General features: G+C 30.4%; 1 long non-coding RNA gene across 1 annotated transcript; it reads left to right on the forward strand.

Moving 5' to 3' along the window:
- Positions 1-5,743: 5,743 nt before the first annotated feature.
- On the forward strand, positions 5,744-8,598 carry LOC140182858 (uncharacterized). Its single transcript, XR_011879074.1, has 2 exons — positions 5,744-6,459; positions 7,401-8,598. It is a non-coding gene; the product is annotated as an uncharacterized lncRNA (long non-coding RNA).
- The last annotated feature ends 409 nt before the right edge of the window (positions 8,599-9,007 follow it).

Below are 9,007 nucleotides of genomic sequence, written 5' to 3' on the forward strand. Positions count from 1 at the left end.
AAAAATAAAATAGTCTAATTCAATCCATAACTTCTAATAAAAAAGGTAATAACGTCCTAAATTTGCATGACAGACTGCTGCATCTTTTTATTTCAGTCAATGACAGCGAGTTTCTCTGTGATATCCCACTTTGAGTTATTTTCGTTATTCACCAAATTCACAGCCAGACGCATTCTTGTGTAATCAGAAATAACCTAACAGACAGTAACAACGATATTACAAAATGGAACAAATATAATTTCATTGACAATGTTATTTTTATTACCCATGTCTTATTACCAAGGTTCCAATAGCGAGTGAGCTGCATCCATTGAGTGACCCAAATACCACAGTTATTTCTTTGCCACAATTCAATGCACATATTAACGAAGGAATATCACAAAATAACAAACTGCCAGAAAATTGAATTTTTACTTTAAAAAATGGTAAATTTAAACGTACGATTTGGCAGATTGTTGCGGGACATCTGGTTCTCTGAATTTATACTTTGAAAATTGAATGTTTCTAAAGGAAGGTGTTTCACCAAAATTCTTCTCGGACAAAAATTCCTCTAGGTAATTTAACAAAGTGTTAATGACAATCTTACGCTCTGTCACCAATCTGCTCTTTTTGAAAGAGTCCAGATATTTCACGACCTCGTTCAGTAAATCAACCACTATGAGAAAGCAATGGCTATTGAGGTGAATTGGCACAAAAATCTACAACAACATTCAGAAAATAACCTTAACTATAAACAGTCATGAAATATTATTATATGAATTAATTGAAAGTTCAATAAAATTAACCAACCTGATGTAAACTGGCAAGGTCCCCCATGAAGTTCTGTTTCGGGCTTACCACAATTTGCTGCCATGAATATTAAACTAAGTTAGGAATCTTATTATGTTTTTTGTCTACCTGGGAAAATATATTAAATTTGAAGACTAAATTTCGATATGCCAAGGAACTTAACAGAAAATGTTGGTGACAGAAACCATTGGTTGGCATGTATGTTTCCTTTTGGCCCAAAATGTCCTTTGGTGAGCATCGAACAAACTAAGGTAAGAACCTATGGAGTACAAAAAATCAGAGTTATTCTGCACCAATCCAAATTTGATACTTTTACAAGGATAATAAATAAATAAATAATGCAAAATTAATTCTTACATCACCAATTATTGGATTGCCGGGCATTATAGTCAGAAGAGTCTTGCGTGTGCCACTACAATGATCGTTTGGAACAAGCACTTCTCTAAATTCATAAAATTAGAATATTATACTATAGTGGTATAGTAGGTTATATAAAAATTATATAAAAAATTAAATATTAACTAAAAATAAAAAGTTAATTTTACTTATTCTGGATCTATATTTTTTCCAAATATATAGGCAGCAATGGCCAATTTTTTATTAAAAAATTTCATCTCTTTAGTTGGCCGAAATACAAGGTCTAAACACTATTAAAAAAATAGCAACAAAAAAAAAAGTTCAAAGTTAATTAAAATGCAATTATAAAATAATATAAATAATTTATAAATTTTTTTTATTGCGTATGAAAAATAAAAAGTATGTTCATCTACTAACGGTCTCCAAATAGTTAAGTACTCACACGTGGCATGTCATCCCGTCCATATTTGGATCGTAGTTGTTGTAGTAAAGCCATGGAGATCCCGAAGGAAATTTTTTTGCAAATTGCAATTCTTTCTGCAACTCCAAAAAATATGATAATTATTTTAGACACTGTTACTTATTTGTAAGTAATGTCATCTCAAATGATCCGTTTTCACGACATCAACAAAATCATTATAAATATCAACAAATAAAATTTAGCTCCCTAATCTTAACCAGGGTTCTAATCAACCTTCTAAGGTCACTAACAGGCACAATTTGATGACTAAAGAAAAAATCGGTACTCACGAACCTAAAATACTCAACAATGAAGTTAGACATCATGTCTAGTGAAAAAGAGAGAAGTCGAGGAAGAGATCGTATTTCATGAATTAACATTAATATAGCAATATGTGAGAATACTAAAAAGTTCTTCACCCCTGAATGGGAACAGTGACAAATCCAATGCTAGAATAATGTTGTACATTGTGTACTATAACACCATCTATTATGTACTATTTTGATCAAATGCTATCTAGATGGTATTTAATAGTTATTATTTAAAAATAAAAAGATAAAACTTTAACTGCGTTGACCGGTAATCCACGCTTTTTTCCCTTGCACCTCCAAGTATTCTTCCTTGTGACTGGTTCGTCACCCAAACACATTGAGGGATTGGCATCAAGTATTTCTTTCAAAGGGTCTACAGCGGAGTAACAACTGATGCATTATTCGAAAGCTTTCTGCGTTTTGAAGTGTCCGACGGCGGTGTAACAACTGGAGTAGCATTCCAAAGCTTGACACCGTCACTCCCACTTTTTGGTGAAGAACCAACCGTTTTCACAATTTCTGGGAGAACTGTTGTTATCCCTTGCACAACAGCTTCGCGAATCATTGTCGACAGTGCCTCGGCAACACCCTTTCCAAGCTACAACATGACATACAATAAGATGCGTTACTTGTATACTAAGGTTACAACACAGCAACTATAAACATCATAAAAGATAATTAAAGACATGTTAAATAGAGTATGCCAAGAAAGTAATGCATATTCGGATATTGTAGCCCAAAAAAATGGATTACCTTCTCATCCAAGGCGGAAAAGTCCATGTTTGATTCTTCTTTAGAGGTTACAGAGGCATCCAGTGAAAACTGCTCAAGCCAAATAAATTCAATATTGTTATTAGACTAAAAAAACTACTAAACAGAATTTATAAAAGACTAATAATCGATCATTTAACAAAAACAAGTGTGATTACCTTACTCATATTCTCTGCTCCTCTGATATGCAGTTATTGAAAAAAAAGTGTTAGGTTTAAAACTTCATGATAAACACTGTTATTTATAGAGATAACTAACAAAGATAACGAAAAATCTATTTTTTTAAATAAAGATATCCTAATAAATGTAAAAAGATATTTATAATTTCTCACTAATTTTTAAATTAAATCCAATTTTTTGTCAGGATATTGTAACAAGATAACTAAGATATTTAATTTTTTCATTTGATATTCAAATTTAAATTATAAATTCAAACTAGTATTTTTTCAAATTATTTATTATTGGAATAAATACGTATGGAATAAAAAGTATTGAAGGCCTATTTCACATCAATTTTATTTTTGTAAATTGTTTATCATTGGAATAAAAAATGTATGAAAATTCACTCTTGTTATTTTCTTAGTAAATGATTAAAGAATAAAAAGTTGTTATTAGCATTTGTCTTGGAGTAGATGATTATATTATTAGGAGAAAGTAAATATTCTCATTTATTACTATTATACCTTTTTAAATTATACTATAATTTTACAAATTATTTATTTTTAAATTATAAATTCAAATAATTGTATTATTAATGAATATTTTTTTCCTATTAATATAAATATTACGCAATTATTTTATGAAAGTTAGACAAAATTTTTTTACCAAAAATATCTCTATAGAAAAGTTAGCAACTTTGCAAATTTTTGCATTATAAAATTATTGGAGCCTACTATTATACCTATACGCTAGATAACACTCATATTTTTTGTTATTTTAAAGAATGTTGTTTTTTGTTTTCACTTTATCCTTTCATTTTTTTTTAGATTTAATCATATTTATGGGCATTTTTTTATTCTTTTATTTTTATTATATTCAATATTTAATTTTTAATACAAGTTGTTATATACCATGTTATATTTAATTTTTGAGAAAAGAACAAATAGGTCCCTAATTTTTTGCTCCGCGGACATTTTCGTCCCTGACCATTGAAAAATACTTTTAAATCCCTGACATTCACAAAACTTGGACAGATCAGTCCCTGACGGAGGCATTTGGACGGATCAGTCCCTGACGGAGGCATTTGGACGGAGGGACTGATCCGTCCAAATTTCATGAAGGTCAGGGACTTAAAAGTATTTTTCAATGGTCAGGGACGAAAATGTCCACGGGGCAAAAGGTCAGGGACCTATTTGTCCTTTTCTCTTAATTTTTATATCAAATAGTTACCTCATATTATTTTATAATTTATTCTTTTATTACTTTGACTTTATTTTATGTCATAAAAAAGATTTTTATTTTCTTTTAGTACCATATTAAGTTCACATTAATAAATGAGTTCAAATTACAATTCAAAATCCATCCCAAAAATCATAACCTTAACTTATTAAACTATTAATGAACCAAGTTACAATAACGATTTGTCTTGACTCAGTTACAAATCTATAAACGAATCAAATTCAAGTTGTCACTACTATATTAATATTGTATTAAAATTGCATTAAATCATTAGTATTTTATTTTAGACTTGTTATTGATAAAAAATATTATCTAAATTTATTTAACACTATATTATTATATGATAAGTAGGCTAACTAATAACATTAAATAAAAAAATAATAAATTAAAAATATTAATTTTCTTCTGCTACTTAGATTAATAGTCGGTGTAACTAATTTTTTTGTAAGTATTAATATATTATTAATATTTTTTTTTCTTCCAAAAACCTTCTTACTTAAATGAAAGTATCTTTATAATATACTATTAATATTAAGTAAAATAATATATTATTATAACCTTTTATAATATCTTGAATTTCTTATCCTTATCTTTTTATAACTAGTAATATTTTTTTATAAGTACACAAATATATCCTTAGCTTTTTTTTTATTTATTTTTTTTCTATAAACATATTACAATTGTTCGTTTTCTATCGTAGTCAAGAAGATAGTCTGAATTTGAGTGGTTTTTGTACATTCAGTCTGGTCAGAATATTTTTATTGTTTATAGTTGCAAACACAATACTAATGTATAAATATCTAAGGTCTAGAATTCAATACCATGGATATTATTTAAATAACTGAATTCTAATGTTAGGATTATATTAGTTTAATCTCTAGAAAACTGTTCTAATTTAATACTAGTTATACTATACATAAATTATACTAGTTATACTACAATTATACCTAATTATTTGTTTTTAGCCTAAAGAATTAAAGGGGGTAAGACAGATAGGTCCCTGACTTATTAAATCTTTGACAAATACATCCCTGACAAAATTTAAATACAAAAAAGTCACTAATTTTAACAAACGGAGAACAATTTAGTCCTCCAATCTATTTACCTCTCATACACCAAACAGAACTGGCTGAAGAACGTTATTTTTTGTTATTTTGAAGAACGGTATTTTTTGTTTCGAATTTATCCTTTCATTTTTTTTGGGTTAGATTTAATCATCTTTATGGTAAAAAATTAGTAAAAAATTACGTAAAATAAAAACATCATATTCTTTTTCATAAAATTAAGGTATATTAAATATTAAAAAAAAAACAAATATTAAACGTAATTTAGAAGTACGTGACTCTTCTTTATATAATTCGAAACAATTATTTTATTTTATCCATCTTATCTATTAATATAAAAGAAATATTTAATTTCAAAAGTTGATTTTATTAAATATTTATCTTTTAAGATTATTATATAACGAAAATTTAAAAATATAATTTAATTTAAATATTATAAAATTAATATTAAATATAATTTTTTAAATATCTATCTTTTAGATAAAATTTTATTTTTACAAATTGTTATATATAGTTATTTCAAAGCTGCTCATTTACTTTGCACCAAAAATTAAAATTTTATTCAAAATCGCCTTTTAATTTCCGAAAATTTCAGTTTTGGAGTGTCTTCTCCCTCGTATCACATCTAGCTAGCTAGGTTACCACGCCAAAAACCCAATCTTTTTTCAGAACCTAAATAGTTGACTTATATTTTATTTAACACTATTTCGGATACAGCCTCTCAAACACTTGATTAGGAATAGGATTCAAAAGCTTCTCAATCTTGAGCACTGCAAGAATCTCATCAGCCGCGCCGCTAACAATGCTGAGAGGCTGCCGGCCAAGATGCTGTTGAATGACACTCAGCATGGCCTCATAGGCAGCCCTAGTCTCTTTGGTCTTGGGCTGATACACGCCTTCCTCAGTGGCAGTGAGGACACTCTCTTCCAGGAGGCGCCGGCGCTTGCCCTGTCGAGACAGGGGCTCGGTCAAAGGGTCACGCTCCTTCTTCTTCTTCTGGTTAGCCTTCTGAAGAGGCCCGGTCGCCAAAGCTCCTTGGGTCGATATTTTAAAAATAACCCATTCTTCTGGTCGCAGGGTCACTTCTTGATCTCCTTCTCCCACGGCAACTTCATTCTGCTTCTTTTTTTCCTCTCTCTTTTCTCACCCTCATTCAGCGACATTCGTCTTCTCCCTTTCCAACTCGAAGCTCAGCCCAGCTCCTCCTCTTTGGCGTCATTGTCACCGCACCTCCAGCAGTGGCAATAACATAGTACCACTGCATTCTTTTCCCGTTTCTCTGCTTCAAGAACTCTAGTCATCACCTCAGGTTCTCTCTTTGCTCTGCTTTCTAGTCTATTTTCTTTAATTAGTTAGTTAGTTAGAATTTGCATGTTGTTAGTGGATTTAAGCGGTTAAGATAGGTTAGGATTAGTTTAGTAGGTCTTTGTTAAGTTGCAAGTGTTGGATTATGGCCATTATGGATTGAATTCCGCTGAAAATTGCTTTAGTATGCTGAATTTCTGCATTGCACACCACATGCTTGATTGAATGCCTATGTAATGTTTTGCATTTTATTTATGTGTTGTATCTACTATAAAGATTAAATTGCGAAAATGTTAGGCACACTGTTCTTGGATGAGGCACTTTTGGCTATATTTTGATGCTTGTTCAACTTACAATTCATTAGCACATTGATTTTGTTTTGTTTTGTCAACACCTATAGGATTTCTATGTTCATATTCCTTGAATTTTGGGTGAATCCTCAATTTGTGTGCATTTAATTTGTTGTTTTCTACAAGTAAAGAACCTTCACCGAGAGAATGTTATCTACTAAAAAAATGAAAATAGCTAACAACTTTGAGTATGCTTTATTTTTTGTTCTGGAAAAGAAGGATGGTATTTCACAATTTATATAGGTTCCAATGAATAACATGTTCTAATAGATAAAGTATATAATTAAATAAGTTCTTAATAAATTTGGTTTAGAATGATTTTGTTTCAAAAATATTTAATTACATCAAAATTATTGAATTTTATAAAAGTAAGAGATAGGTTTATTTAACTTTTTTTGTTTTGTTAAACTATGTTGTTTATTTCATTCATATGTTTATTTTTGACTTGGTGAGTTGAATCATTAGGAATTACTCATGTATTGGTCTTATTTTACTAATGAGGCCATAGTTATATCCCTTTTTTATTTATCGCGTATAAAATTATCCAATATATATTGCTAGTAACACTTGATAAAATTTTGTTTTATTAATGAAGCTCGACTAAGCTTGGTAGATCTACAGACGGCTATAACTTTTGGAAAAAGATGAAGGTAACTCTTGAGTCAAATCCTCTGTTTAATTGAATTGTATAAATAACATTTTGTGTGTTGATGATGCATATAGGATCCGTTTAGGTGCAATATGGAAATTTGAGATTGGGTAAAAAATAAAGTGTTGAAGTACAAAAATGGAAGAAAGAGTATTACCCAACTAAGTTTCGATGTTAGTGATGTGTCTATTATTCCTATTGTATGTGTCTATTATACCAAATTGTTTGAACCATTTGAGTGCCATGATAGATAAAACTAGTGCAAGTTCATCCATCCAGAAAGACATGATGTATGGAAGTGATATTATAAGCATGATCCTATGGGTGAAAGGAAAAGATGCTGAGTACAACAACATTCTCGGCTTAGTAAAAAACATTGATCTTTCATCTAATAAATTGTTGGGGGAAATACCAATGGAAATCACAAACCTATTTGCTCTGATTTATTTGAACTTGTCCAAGAATGAGTTAAGTGGTCACAAAGTATTGGCAATATGGAGTCATTGGAATCCATTGATTTCTCTAGCAACCAACTCACAGGGGAGATCCCTCAAAGCATCACAAACTTGAACTTCCTGAACAAGCTAGACTTGTCCTACAATCACTTGGAGGGCAAAATCCCAATGGGCACTCAGTTGCAAAGCTTTGAAGCATCCGATTTCGTCGGCAACAAGCTATGTGGTCCACCATTGCTGCTCAACTGTACCATGGACGGGAAAGTTCCTGATGATGATGCTAATGACAATGAAAAAGAGAGAAAGAATCATGGAGTGAAGTAAGAATCATGGAGTGAAGTGGCTGTTTGTGAGTGTGGCTTTTGGATTTATAGTGGGATTTTGGGGATTTGTGGGTCCACTGTTCATATTCAAATCATGGAGGTGTATGCCTATTACCGTTTCCTTGACGATGATGTGTGGTACAAACTTCAATCATGTATGTGACTTTATGATGTTTTTCTGGTGCTTGGTTTTTCCTTTGTGTACATGTGATGAGTTTGTAATGTTTTCTTTTCATTTCTTTTTTTGTAATAGTGGAAATAAAAATAATATGCACTTGTCCTGCTTAGCTTGTTTAAATGTAATCCAGTTAGTATTGTTGTCCCTATAATAATAACACTTAATGCGAGTCAGATTTGGAAAAATCCAAGTACCATCTGGAAAGATGCACTTACGATCAAGGCACTTTGAGTCCCTCTTTGTCTGAGTGAATCTCTGAGTTATAGAAAATATTTTAGTTTTTTTTAACAGAAAAAAAATAGAACTCAACCATTTAAGCCAAAATCAGCACAATGGGTAGCATCTAAAGAAAGAAAAATGACATTAACCTCATAAGGATCTGTATATAAATCATATCTTTTAGCTTGAACTATTGAAATGACTGGTATTATGTAACTGTATGAACCAGCAATAACTGTTAGCAATCTGGTGGCTAAGACTTCAATTGAATACAAGTCATAAAACTTTGGGCAGAAATATAATTCCATATGATCCTATGCAACATTGTATATCAGAGAGTAAAATCACAGTGAATACCGCTTGAATGAACAGAGATTA

The sequence above is a fragment of the Arachis hypogaea genome, chromosome 3 (assembly GCF_003086295.3).
Source record: "Arachis hypogaea cultivar Tifrunner chromosome 3, arahy.Tifrunner.gnm2.J5K5, whole genome shotgun sequence".
NCBI classification, from domain to species: domain Eukaryota; kingdom Viridiplantae; phylum Streptophyta; class Magnoliopsida; order Fabales; family Fabaceae; genus Arachis; species Arachis hypogaea.